This window comes from Bos grunniens, chromosome 18 (assembly GCF_055505025.1).
Source record: "Bos grunniens cultivar Pamir isolate PY7600 chromosome 18, Bosgru_T2T1.0, whole genome shotgun sequence".
NCBI lineage: Eukaryota > Metazoa > Chordata > Mammalia > Artiodactyla > Bovidae > Bos > Bos grunniens.
In genome coordinates this window covers 42,584,243-42,592,623 of record NC_141182.1, presented here as the reverse complement: position 1 = coordinate 42,592,623, position 8,381 = coordinate 42,584,243, and the positions used below count along the sequence as shown (strand labels likewise).

The following is an 8,381-nucleotide window of genomic DNA, read 5'->3' as shown; positions in this document are numbered from 1 at the left end:
TTCATTTGACTGAGTTTTTATGCTCACTGTGAATGTTAGATTTTAAAGACACTGCATTGGATTTCCTAAATTATTCATAAGGAGCCATTAGCACTATGTAACATATTCTATATTTTGTAGAAGGCCATGAAATATGTTTACCTTGAGCTGACACGCACACCGCACAGGCTTTAATCCACATCTACCTGCTGTCACGTGTCACGATTTCAGAGGTGACCCCGTATAAAAGCACTTTACGAGGGACTGTTCCAGCCTCCGAGGAAAGGGACAGAGAACACTTTTTTTTGCAGAATTGTAAATATCAACTGGAGGCTGTTAACGAATAATTTAAAGAGATCTGAAAGAGAAATAAACATTTCAACCAAAAGCAGCCAGTCCTTGAGTAAGACCATTTTCTCCCCCTTTTGTTTTTTTAGAAAAAGTCACAAACACAATTAGAACTGCTCTCACCAGGGCGGGGGGGGGGGGGGGGTGGCGCGGGAATTTTGAGTTGCTGTTTTCCTTGTTCTGTTTTGTTTCCCCATGGATTTGTTGCAATCATTTACCAAACTTAGGATAACATTCCATTTTGAGTAAAATGTGTCACAGATGAGTACGTGGTGCTGGGCAAGTATAGATTTTGGTCTCAGGAGGGTTTGGCTGGAAAATTGCAACACAGTATGTCAGAGCCCATCCTGTGCCTTTGGAGAAGGGAGGAGGAAAAAGGCCCCCCTCCCCTTTTAATTTTATTTTAAGCTCAGCCAGGTAATTTCCCGTGGCTTCTCCTCACTTATTAATTGGCAGTTTATTAAAGCAATTTTTAAAAAGTTAATACCATTGTCATTTCTCCATTATAGCTACCAGAGAGCCCAGAGGTAGGGAGTGTGAGGGAAGGAAAAAGGAACTGGCCAGGCAGTGGAAGCCCTGGCAAACAGAGCAGGCTCTGAGGGTGGCAAGGATACCCAGCCTTTCTCCCCTCTCTGTGCCCCCTTACCCCACCCCCCCCAACCCCTCAGGAGAGTGTGACATTGGCAGAGAAACAGGAGCCTTGCCTTGTGTCTCAGAAAGTCTTCCTCTCCCTCCTTCTTTCCCTGCCCTCGTACCCAGGTATCTTCTTCCTCCTTCTGGGAGGTGGGTGAATGGAAGACGTTTTTACAAATGTATTAATTTCTGACAGTGACATTCTTCCTGACAATTCAATATGTAAGTGAGTCCCCGTGATTTCAGAAAGCCCATTTATCCTGGCTTTTGATGGGCTGAATGCAAGTGAATGTGAAAGTGGCTCTCTTCTCGTTGATTATAATAAAATATTTCTATTAAAATCATTTTTAAAAGCCTTCAGAAGATTTGAATAATACTTTTGCAAAGAATCTAAAGCTACCCCTCAGATTAGCTGTCCTAGAATACCTTGGCAAAAGTATCCAAGTAGCAAGAGTTTTCCTAGTCTTATGTCCTATATACATCTGTTAAATTACTCTGAGATCTCATTAAATAAAGCTAATGTACTTGTAAAACAGTAGGGAGAGACAGTTTATCATTGTAACTGTTAGAGAGAGCCATTCGGGTAGGGAGGGAGCCAAGAAGGCTAGGTATATGCTGGTCAGTGTAGATGTTTCTAAGTCATAAATCTTGACTCTTTCCTGCCTAGTTATTGTGTATTTCTTTAGGTGAGAGATTGATTGTAGCAGCCGAAGATGAATTTGCCCATAGTCCCTTTCTTCTTCTTCTCCTTCTTTTTTTTTTTTAATACTCCTGATGCTTCGCCAAGGTGATAATGCTTTTTCTCCCCCCTGCAATCATTTGTTTCAGGTTAAAAGCATGAGATGGCACAAGAAACATGGGGAGGTTGGTCTCTGTAGCCGGACAAACATGAGGGCATGAAGATGTATAATGTCCCAGGTGGGTGGAAGTCCTCGCTGGGCCCCTCAGGATTTATAACAGGCTCACCTGAAGGAGAAACAGGGGCACTTACACCATCAGATACCTGGAAAAGCACTGTCATTTCTTCGTCGAGGAGTTTTCAGGCAGATGGTAAAAGGGGTTTAATTTGAAAACACTGAGACATTGTGTACGCTCCAAACCATGACAATTGCAGTTTTATTGTCTCCACTCAGGGAAATGTGTGTCTGGATCATCTTGTGGCCCGAATGGGGAGAAAAGGTACTTTTCATGAATATATATAGATGCTGAATTTATAAGGATCAATATAGTCGCCAAATGTTGTACAACATGTCAGGATATCATAAAAAGCAGGCAGTTCTACATAAAATACCAGCTTAATCTTGGAGATTTTAAAGCCTCATTAAAATGTGGATAAAGTCCATATATGGAAAGGCAGCCTTCAAAAGGTTGAAGTTGTATATCTGGAGGGCAGGGACTGTAACCGCCACTCCTGAATGTCAGTGGCCTTGTGGGTGGCAGTGGGTGGGGGTCAGAAGCTTCGGTCTGGGGAGTGTCATGGTCTGGGTGGTGATCCTGTGGGACATGGTCGGGGGGACCAAGTGCCTGTCCGTGCTTTGGGATTCTCCACCCTCCTCTTTAGGGAGACAGATGTAGTTGGAGACGCCACAAGGGGTAGGTCAAGTCTTGCTGTCTTTGGCAAACTGGCTCTTTTGGGGAGTTAATTATTTGTGAAGTTGGGAGATGGCCCCCTCTGTGGCAGAGCGGAGGCCAAGAAGGCTACTTCAAGTCCTGGGTGGTGTGACCGGGAGACTGCGCGATTGTCTGCAGGTAGGGGGAGAACTGACTCCCTCAGGGCCCCTTCTGGAGCCCAGGGGTGAAGTTACTCTCTGGGAGGGAACTCCTCCTGTAAAGAGAGCAAGGCTCCTGCTATCTGATGTCTGGTGTTCTACCCTCGCTTAACCCACAGCTTCTGATTGCCAGTGCTCCCTTATGTAGGATAGACCCAGCCAGCCCTCCTGTAGCAAAGCTGGAGTCTGTACACTTGTTGGGAGTCTCAGTGATTTTGGCTCATTGGCTTGTTTTTCTGGGAAAATTCTGAAAGTCAAGTGAATACTTTTCTCCTGCCCTTTCTGTAACACTGGGCCATCCTCACCACTTGTCAGCAGCATCAGTCGGCCAAGAGTGATCTGTCACTGCCTGTCATCATTCCTTTGCCATTCCCATCAGCCCTGGTCCCCGGGATCAGTAGCAAGCGGAGCCTGGCGTCGGAAGGATCATTAAGCTTGAGCCTCCCGGGTAGCACAGGTAGTCCAGGTGCCTGCTGTTATTTATAATAAAGGCAAGCGCAGCAGAAGCACCGGACGGTGGCCCTGGAGGCCGGCAGAGGAGGCCTGAGCAGTGTCATCTCTGAAGGACAGTTAAAAGTGGACTCTCCTCCTTCACTGTAAGCAAAGAGGATTTATTGAACATCTGTTCTGTACATGGCTGGGAAGATTGATTAATTTAATTGCTCACACTTTGCTTAAGTAACATTTGAATACTTAATGTCAAGTTTGAAGGATATTCCAACGTTTGCCTGCACACCTTCTCCTGACGGTTTCCAAGGGAGCTTTGGAAAGGGGGTGGGAAAACGTGGATGTCTGGAGCCCCTTCGAAATTCTTCTGCGAGACCCTGCAGGGGTTGCCAGTGGGAAAAGCTGCCTCTTTTCATAAAAGCAACTAGTTACTTTTCACATTTTCCCATTGTGATAAATCATTAATGTAATGAGGTTGGATCTTCTTTACTGAGTGGTGGTAATTTTCCCTCTGGTATCAGCTGTAGAGACAGTTGAGCATATTATATATTTCTGTACCCTTTAACATAATACCATAATCGTATGAAAGTACCAGGTGAGTTAAGGCTGTAATAATTTATTGCAGGTTATAGTCAGGTACTGTATTTAGAAGGAACTCCTTAAAGTTCTACAAGGAACCAGACTTGAAAACGGTTCTTAGCTCATCAACACTTGCCCTTTCCGTTATTGGGAGGTTTCTCCAGGTATCAATCTTATCTAGTTTAGCAGAAGAGGTGCTTTGGAAATGGGAGATGTTTCTTTAATGGAACTTTCTTTTGGGAGGGCCAGGAAAACTGCATCTCCTGCATTGAAATTGTAACATCTAAACCTCATGTTGAAAAGCAATCTGGACTACAAACAGCCAGGCCAGAGCATGGAAGTGAATGCTGTAAGTGTATTCCACAAAGACTTTCTCTCCTCCCTGCCAAAGTTGTTAAACATCTAAAGTTGGGTTCCATTTGCAAAGAAAAAATAATCACGCCCAGATTGCTGACTGAGTTTTAGAACAATGAATAGCATCTGAATTTAGCTTGAAAGATGACTAGGAAGGATTTATGTATAAAAACAATCCCACTTATTTGTTCATCCATTCATTTATCCTTGCTCGCATTCATATATTCATTTATCCACTCAACAGCCATTTGTTGGGCTCTCTACTCCTTCTAAAGCAGAGAGCATTGCTATTTTGTTCGTGATTTCTCTCAGGAGTTGATTATTAAGGGAGGCTTTCTAGTTTACATTTTTAAAATAAACAATGGGTTTTTTTGAGATGAGGTACAGGAGAGTTACGAGAAGGTGGGAGGTGAATATTCAACTCCAACTGGAGAGTGGGACCAGCCTTGTATTTTCTACAGTCAGCAATGCTGGGTATAACATGCCCACAAAAATGCTTACATCTGGGAGGGCTGGGACCAATGAGGCTGCACCTCCTAATTTACTGTCAGAACCAGAGCAAGGAGGAGAATCACAGAGCTGAGGGCTGAGAAGGACTCCACCAACCGACTGAGCTCTGGGTCCTTGGGAGGGTCCTGAACAGGAACCCGGGTAAGATGTGAGGGACTCTACCAGCACAGACGATGCTTCGCCAAGGGTGATCTTCGGTCACGTCTGATTGAAGGCCGGTGTGGCGTGGGCTGATTCTTTGAGAGATGCCCGTCTGTCCCCTGCTCTGACCGCACACAATACATCCTCTGCTGGGCCTCAGACTGTCAAGGCCAGAGCCAGGTGCCTGGGCTATGCGTATCCTTCTCCATCAGTCATACTGCAGGGAGCAGACAATTAATTCTGGAGCAAAATTGAAAGTCAGAGGCAGAGTCTGAAAGAACAGAATGACAATAATAAAGTGCCCCAGCCTCGCATTAATCTCCCTCACTTCAGGCCTGTCACAGCCGGCCTGGCTGTGACTAATGCCAAGCTTTGCATACAGTGGTCACAGACACGAGCAGCATGCTCCCTTTACAGCGCCCGCGATGCGCTTTGTTGGGTTTTTGACTCCTGTGGAATCGCTGGAAAAACATCACCGCTGGTCATAGGTAAAGGGGCAGAGATCGTCCACCCCGCACCTGATGATGGATGGTTAGATCTGGGACCCACTGCGGAAGCCACGGCAAAGTGCTTCCTCCATCTCTCCTTCCCTCCCTCCCTCTCCCTTGAATATATATTTCCATCCTTCTCTCTTCTCTACTTTTTTGTCTCATCTCTCACTCCTAAACTCGTGGTTAGGTCACTTCTCACCACCTCATTTGAGTTTTCCCACCTCTCCCTGTTGGTCCTGGGGTTCTGTCTTTTCTTTTCCCAATGAGCCTCTCTCATCCAATGACACGTGGGGAAGGCAGGTGGGAGGGGTGAGTTCACAGGTGGCTGACTGCAGTTGGTGGAGGGACACGTTCACAGAAGAGTCCGTGATGAGTCCTCGGGATCAGCTCATGCTTGCCTGGGAGCTTTGAAGAAATTTGAGTGGAAAATGGTGGCACTTTGGCCCAGAGGAAGAGCAGGTGCCCGTGTGGCCAAGGGACTGGGGGACTGTAATGATTTTCCAGAGCCCAGCAAGTTTCACAGTCTGACTGGTGAGCTGGGAGAAGACAGCAGCGGGTGTTCAGGAGTAAACACCTGAACAAATCTACCTAGCAAGGGAGGGGGAAACGATTTCTCTAACATGCCTCCCTGATTCAATTGAGCTTTTCTGAGTAAAAAAGAAGGGAATCGAGGGGGCGTGCATCATGACAGATTTAAGCAAGCTGTGTGATGTTTTCCCTCCAAAAATTGCTAAAACCCTAGCATTGGCGAACTTTTGCATTCTTAGACATTTGTTTGGGGAGGGAAAAACAAAAGGTAGGGTTCAACAATTGTTTCTTAGGTGTAGAATGACATGTCCCTGGAGAGTGTCCCGCTGAGTTTATGGGAAGAGCTGCAGGAAATCCCCACAAACTGTTGTGAGTGGGCTTTGAGGGGTGAAACAGAGAGGGCCAGGGCCCAGTAGAGAGGCTCTTTCTGGAAGTGATCAGCTCGTTCCCTTGATGTAGCTGCAAGAGGAAACAAATCACTGGCTTGGAAGCCAAAGGGAGAGCATAATGTCACCTCGGCAAGACCTCAGGTATGTCCCTCTTCCAAGGGACTGGCCTCTGGATAGGATTTAGTACCTAAAGAGGTTGCATTTTCGTAGCACAGAGCCTGCTGCAGAATGGCCACTCCATGTAGCCCTAGTGACCACTGTGGTCATGCCCAGGGCAGTGCAGGCCCCTACATGTACAGAGAGGCCCCACAGTTGGCCCCAAGTGGGCAGCTCAGAATGGCCAGAGCACCGGTGCAAAGGCAGGACTTGTCCCTTCCACATGGCCTTTAGTGTCTCATTCTCTGCTTTCTGATGTCCCTTGATACCCTGTCAGTCAGAAGCGATCTTACACTGGGGGGGCAGACTTGGGGGCTGCTCTGCCATAGCTGTTTTTTGTATCTCTTCAGACATCTGCTCTGTGCCCCTCTTCTGGTTTCCATCCAACCTAGCCGCCCCCCTACCGTCATCCCCACCGCATGCTGGGGTAAGAGAGCCCCGGTTGCCCTGGGTCTATGCTGTGGCTGCAAAGATACACTGCAGTCTGTTTGCATCACTCTTCTCGTCCCTTGCCATCACCTGCCTCTGTTCCATTAAACCTTTCCCACCCCATTTCTGCCTCTCTGCAGCCACCAACAGCCCTGTGTGCCACTGGGAGTAGGCTGAAGGCAGTGTGCCGCAGTAAATTCTCCTCCCGATACTCCGCACCTCTCCTTCCATCCAAGTGCCTGGCTTGGAGACATTCTAGAAATGCTGGGTGAGCGAAGTGAACATGATGATTTTGGTGAGACTTCTCAGAACCTTTGATTTGCCAGCATACACTGACTGCCCAGAATGGAACTTTTTATGCGGTTTCCCCCAAACTTCTCTGAGCGTCCAAGCCTTGCTGGCTTGTGTATCATTCACATGACTAGGAGCACAGAAGAACCTATCCTCCCGGCTGAAGGCATTTCTTTGCTCTAGACATGCCTGTGATCTAAGAGAGAATGCCACAAGGGGACCCCCACCCCCCAAAAAAAAGTTCCAATCCAAGAGCAGAGTGGTGAGTAGCCTTTTAGACCAGAAACTAGAAGATATGAGTCTGGGTCTGGTTTCATGGGTGGACCACTCTCCCTCTCTGGAACTGTGTCCTTGTCTTGAGATAATGGGGTTGGACCCATCAGTCCTTCTAAGTGCTGGCCAGCTCACAGGATTTGTGATTTCATGTACTTATCAATCTGCTGTCACCCTCCACCCTTGCCTTCCACCCATTCACTCACCCCAGGGATGGAGCCAACTTTTCAGAATGACTGAATTTGGAAGATGAGGGTTCATGGGCTGATAAGAGGTAGAATGTTCCCTCACTGGAGTCAAGCGTCCACTCAGGCCAGCATGAGATCACACCTCTTAGACTCACCGATCCATTAACATTGCAAAAGACTTTGATGGGCTCTGGGGAATTGTGCAACATTGATTTTATTGTCATCTTTTTGCACAAGCAGTAAATAGGCTAACATTTTAGGTACCGAGTAATTATTCCCGAAAAGCAAGACATCACAATAAAGTTTATAGTTGGCGGCTCGACGTTTTGACAGCAGTTGTGTGGAAGTCCCAGCCATGTCTCTGAGCTTCAGAAAAGGTTAAAGGCTGGTGTGCTGTGCAGGAAGGAGGGAGGTACAAAGGTAGTTCTGGGTGGGGTGTGTGCTGGGGCCAGAGATCCCTGGCCGGCTACCATGCAGCCTGACATGGGAAGGGTTGTATGTGGAGGTAACTTCATGTCCACCCTTGAGCTTGTTCCCTCTGTGAATGCTACTAGACTTCTAAGGACAGTCTATGGCATAAACACACCTGTTGTTGTTCCCACCTTCCACCAGGAAGCAGAATGCTCAGGTACAGGAAGTGGAGGCACCTCACCCAGAAAGTGGGGTTGTTGAGGTTGGGGAAGGTGTCAGTAGCTTCCAAGAGCCAGCAGGGAATTGAAAGTCCCGTACCTCTGGCTTATAGGGCATGTTCTTTTGGGGCATCTGAATTCAACCATATCCTAGGAGATCATTTGTTGTTCAGTCACTAAGTCATGTCAAATGCTTTGTGACCCCATGGACTACAGCAAGCCAGGTCTTGCCTTCCTTCACTATCTC

General features: G+C 47.1%; 1 long non-coding RNA gene across 1 annotated transcript; it reads left to right on the top strand.

Annotated features, from left to right (window-relative positions):
* Positions 1-3,024: 3,024 nt before the first annotated feature.
* LOC147353565 (uncharacterized) lies at positions 3,025-7,788 on the top strand. The gene is made up of 3 exons (XR_015146713.1): positions 3,025-3,325; positions 3,999-4,104; positions 6,894-7,788. It is a non-coding gene; the product is annotated as an uncharacterized LOC147353565 (long non-coding RNA).
* The last annotated feature ends 593 nt before the right edge of the window (positions 7,789-8,381 follow it).